Source organism: Cucurbita pepo, unplaced genomic scaffold (assembly GCF_057944985.1).
Source record: "Cucurbita pepo subsp. pepo isolate OVF unplaced genomic scaffold, ASM5794498v1 scafford_2, whole genome shotgun sequence".
NCBI classification, from domain to species: Eukaryota; Viridiplantae; Streptophyta; class Magnoliopsida; order Cucurbitales; family Cucurbitaceae; genus Cucurbita; species Cucurbita pepo.
Window position 1 is genome coordinate 816,564 of NW_028257907.1, and position 6,109 is coordinate 822,672.

The window sequence follows — 6,109 nt, forward strand, 5'->3', positions numbered from 1 at the left end:
AACATTAGGTCTTTGATTGGAAACCCATACAGGGGAGCGTCGAGTGCTTCAATTCCATCAATGGTCTTCCCATAATCTTTTGGTGCATGACCAGTTTTTTATACAATTCACCTTCAAGCGCCACCATAGTTTTGCATCGTCCATGAGATGCATCGTCCATGAAACTAGTTTTACATAGTAACGTTGCTTTTTGCTCCTATTGGTGGAACAATAATAGGTCGATTATACCTATAGGGTAGTTTTAAGTGTGACAACGAGACTAATTTTGTTTTTTAGTTAAAAATTTGAATTATAACAATCTGCCTAAAACCCTCGGACTAATTTTGCTTCATTTCTAAATGCAGGCAGACAAAGTAGAAAAATGAAAACATGTAAATTGTAAGCTACATCCTCAAGATTCTTATGTCACAAAATCCTAAACATCTCGTCATCAATAATAGTGAAAATAATAAAAAAAAAGCTATTCATTATGTCATAAATAAGGAAAACTAATTTTGCTTCATTTCTAAATTCTGGCAGACAAAGTAGAAAAATGAAAACATATAAATTGTAAGCTACATCCTCAATAATAGTGAAAATAAAAAATTAAAGCTATTCATTATGTCATAAATAAGGAAAAATTGAATAGAAATAAAATAGTAATAACGAATAGTTTCTTTTGGAGATATGGGGTATCGATCCAATCCCCGTACCTCTCGCATGCTAAGTAAGCAATCTACCATCTAAGCTACATTCCCACAATACTTATATCAGAAACCCTAAATGTCCCGTCATCAATTCTAGTGAAAATGAAAAAATATCTCCGCTAATTATGTCATAAATAAGTAAAGCTTGAATAAAAGTAAAATATTAATAACAAATAGTTGAAAATGAAAAAATATCTCCGCTAATTATGTCATAAATAAGGAAAGGTTGAATAAAAGTAAAATATTAATAAAAATAGTTTCTTTTGGAGATGGGGATATCCCTTTGCCTCTCCCGTACCTCTCGTATGCTAAGTAAGCAATCTACCATCTAAGCTACATTCCCACAATACTTATATCAGAAACCCTAAATGTCCCGTCATCAATTCTAGTGAAAATGAAAAAATATCTCCGCTAATTATGTCATAAATAAGTAAAGGTTGAATAAAAGTAAAATATTAATAACAAATAGTTGAAAATGAAAAAATATCTCCGCTAATTATGTCATAAATAAGGAAAGGTTGAATAAAAGTAAAATATTAATAAAAATAGTTTCTTTTGGAGATGGGGATATCCCTTTGCCTCTCCCGTACCTCTCGTATGCTAAGTAAGCCATCTACCATCTAAGCTACATTCCCACAATACTTATATCAGAAACCCTAAATGTCCCGTCATCAATTCTAGTGAAAATGAAAAAATATCTCCGCTAATTATGTCATAAATAAGTAAAGGTTGAATAAAAGTAAAATATTAATAACAAATAGTTGAAAATGAAAAAATATTTCCGCTAATTATGTCATAAATAAGGAAAGGTTGAATAAAAGTAAATTATTAATAAAAATAGTTTCTTTTGGAGATGGGGATATCCCTTTGCCTCTCATGCTAAATGAGCTCTACCATCTAAGCTACATCTCCACAATTCTTGCATCATAAAACCCTAAATTTCCCATCATGAATAATAGTGAAAATGAAGAAAATCTAGAGATGCAAGGTATCGATCCTCGTACCTCTCGTATGCTAAGTCGTACCTCTCGCATGCTAAGCGAAGCTACATCCCCACAATTGTTGCATCACAAAACCCTAAATTTTCCATCATCAATAATAGTGAAAATGAAGAAATATCACTACTCAACCTGTCACGAATAAGGAAAAATTGAAAAGAAATAATTTTCAATAATATATTTAACAATAGATAGTTTTATTTTGGAGATGCGTGGTATCTATCCCCGTAACTCTCGCATGCAAAGCAAGCGGTCTACCATTTGAGCTACATCCCCACGATTCTTATGTCACAAAATCCTAAACGTCTCGTCATCAATAATAGTGACATGAAAAACTATCCATGCTCATTATGTCGTAAATAAGAAAAAAATTGAAAAGAAATAATATATTTAGTGATCGATTCATTTGGAGATGCAAGGCATCAACCCCATACTTTCCACATCAGAAGTGAGCGCTCTACTGTCTGAACTACATCCCCACGATTCTTACATCAGAAAACCCTAAACCTCCCGTCACAATAATTGTAAAAATGAAAAAATATCTACGCTTATTATTTCGTAAATAAGGAAAGATGGAATAATATATTTAGTGATAATGAAAAAATATCTCCGCTCATTATTTCATAACTTTAGTGATCGATTCATTTGGAGATGCAAGGTATCGATCTCCGTACTTTCCACATCGGAAGCGAGCGCTCTACCATCTGAGCTACATCCCCACGATTCTTACATTAAAAAATCCTAAACCTCCCGTCATCAGTAATTGTGAAAATGAAAAATATCTCCGCTCATTATTTCATAAATAAGGAAAGATGTAATAGAAATAAAATATTAATAACATAGTTTACATATGTGTCACTTGTGTTATTTTAATGTATTTATTTACTTGGTAAATGTCTTTCACACTACAATCTTGAAGGGGCATTTTGAGAATCGAACTTTCATACCACTAGACCAAATGCCCTTGTTATACCACTTGAAATGTATGTATGAAGCCTTAGGCCCTTGTTATACCACTTGAAATGTATGTATGAAGCCTTAGGCCTAGGTATTCAGGTCGTATTGCAGGAAACACGTGAAGTCCTCGGATGTAGAATTTGTCTTGGAGAATAAAGCCTTTAGATGGGATGTTAAGAAAGACTATGAGTATTAAGGATGGGATGTTAAGAAAGACTATGAGTATTAAGAGCATGATGGTAAGTATAAAATTCGAATATGAAGTCCTTAGATAAGAAAAGAATTAGACATAGGGGCATTTCAAGAATTGAACTCAAAACCTCTTGTACCCCAAGTGAGAATCATACCACTAAACCAAATGACTTTTCGTGAACACCCAATATTTTTAGCTTCTACTCAAATATATTTTCCTCTTAGTAGTTGGAGGGCTATAAAACGAAAAGTTGAATTGTTATAATATACAAAGGTTATTAAATAAACCAACAACCCAACAAAAGAAACAAACTAATCAATTTTGGTTGGATTGAATTCGGTTCAGTTCATCAGTTTGTTTGATTTAATTTTTCTATTTTGGCTCGTATGACAAGAAAATAAAGTTGTATTGAATGCACCTTAGTTTCATTTATGACAAACTCATATGAAACATAATTGCATTAATAGTACTCAGAGTTGTAGTCTATAAGAATTTCATGAACTTCAGTGCAATTCATGCTTCATTAAAGATGAGATAAACTTTAGTTAGGTAAGGGGAACTTTAAATTACTTCATGTGGAGCTTCATTTACTATATGCTAGTTACAATCTTTAGGATTGACTAATTGGATACGAATTCATGGATTTACGGAAATTTTTGTGTAATTATCAACTACAACTTATGTTTTCAAATTTTTTGGACATATTTAGGTAGTTGTTTTTATGAGTCGAAACTTGTTTCTTTGCATAATATGGATTTAGTTGAACTATTATTATCGATAAGATGGATAAAGAAATTGTCTTTGAATTGACTAATAGACCTAGGTTCATCGTTGTTGTCTTTTAACTTGTGATTTTGCAAAAAGCTTAACTAATATGAACTGTCATATAATAAGAACTTTAAGGTAAATCAAGAATATACCCTACACATCATTCAAGATGGCAATAAAATGGAGTTAAATTGAACGCACTTTAGTTTCATGTTTGGCGTGTTCAAGATAAAACATAATTGTATTAATGATATTGAGCTTGGAGTCTATAAGAATTTAATGATCTTAAGAGAAATTCCTGTTTTATTAGAGGATACCAACTTTATATATGGTACTAGGAGTTCTAGAATCTGGATTTGAATCTGGTTAAGGAACGGTAGGATTTGAAAGTTTTGAATTTTAGACAAAATTTATACCTAATTATTTCTTTTTATGACTAATTATAAATTAAGAGAAAAATATTTCTGTAAAGATAGATTTATGACGAAACCAGTGACGAAACCATGTTTAGACTAGCAGTTTAAAGTCAGGAGATGCGGTCACAGGTGTGATTATTTTGGATGGGTTCGTAATAGAACTTACCGTTGAGATGAGGGAGCCTTCAAAGGTTGTGCACTCACAGATGGGGTTGTTATGTAGCGTTAGTCTGTCTTTGCGTTTGAGTTTTTTTGTACTTTTTTTTTTTTTTTTGTAATTGTATCCGAAACACTTTTTTTTTTTGTTTGGATAAATTTGAACAACACCGTCTTATAATTTAATTTAATTTTATATTTAATGTTGTGTTTTTTTCTCAATCTCATTTTAATTTTACAACATTTTCTTATTTTATATTAATTTATTTTTATTTGTTTTCACTCTCAATTTTAGTTTCTATTTGAGTTTTGAACCCTTGAAATTTGGGTTGTGACAGATTGGTATCAGAGCAGCTAGATTTTAAATTATATAGATTTTTTCTTAGGATAAAGAGTCGTATATCTCTATGACTCAGCTCGATGACACGTCTCTCCGTGACCAAGTAAGTAGTCTAACCCTATTTTGTAGTATATGATATATTGTAAAACTTGTATGAATTTATTGTATGTTTTGATTTTTGTGGTAGTTATAAAATGTCCTTGGACGTTAAAGAGTGAACGTTAACTATATAAGACAATACTGGATCAACGTTATAGTGTCTAGATATGGTGAGGAGGAAAATAGTGGTCATGAGATATCTAACTAGCCTTAGGAAAACATAGAGTTGTCGTTGCACAGTGCGAGACCTCTAATCCATGAAATTTTGGTACCAGAAATGAAGAAACTGGAGATGGACCCTAAACGTCTGTATGGACCATTTCCAATCGCACTTTCTTTGGTTCCCTGGCAGCGTCAACCAGATTAACCCTACGGCGTGACAATCCTTGAGCTTCCACTCCGGTTCCTGAATATCTTTCTCGTATAGATAATCTTCAATCTACATCTTCTAGAAACTGATATCGAATCCATCAAACTTTTCAATTCCAGTCTTTGAACTTTCCATCTTCACAGATCGTGGTGAATCTCTCCTCGCTCTGATACCAGTTATTAGAATACCACAACAACGCACACACTTGATCTAAATGAACACAAAAAACATGATAGAGAATATGTAAGAAGAAATATTGACTAATGGTTTTGTATTAATGACTTCAGGTATGCAAAGAAAGAATATGGAGAATGAGAAATGTACATTTAGGAAGCACTGACAATGGGTATACATATGATTTCAGTTTATTATATATAACTTCACTATATGTAACCACCTACTATATATAATTATTTAGTATATATATATCTCTATCAGATGTTTACTATAAATAGTCAGCCTTCATATCCAACATTCTAGCCCAAATAGTCAGGGATTGACATCCTGCTGGAACACAAAGTCATTTACATGCCCCTAGCAAAATGCATAGTAGTAACGGAGTGTAACCCAACGATCATTTAGACAAACATCCATCAACCAAGAGGGGTGAAAATGATGACAATAGTACAATTGAGAAAGAATCTTAGGCATGATGAATCTACACTTGCTGCCATTGTTGTATTTGAAAAGGGGGAGCTCAAGTGTGCCAACCTCAACAAAAACTTTTTTGCCACTACATGAATACCACGACCCAAAACAAGAAGGTCAGATATTGGGTTTAACCCCACCAAGAGAGATAAATCACAAGATTAGTTTTATGTCGCGTACCACAAATAGATGTCATGCGGCTCAGCCTGAGCTAGTTGAATTCTACAAATAGAAAAATGGCATGTTCACAGTCGGGTTTATTTTACCTCCAATGGCTCTTGTCACTGATCACTCAAATGCTTGGCAAAGACACCAAGCCAACACCTCTACTAAGAAGGAAGACAAAAACAAACCACTAAACCAACACATGTTCACGCAAAAATACCATCCAGACGGATGAAGAGAAGGGTCGACCACAATAACTTCAAAGCAAATAGAGAGTTATGATAAGTTAAGGTTAGATCAACTTTGAGTTCAA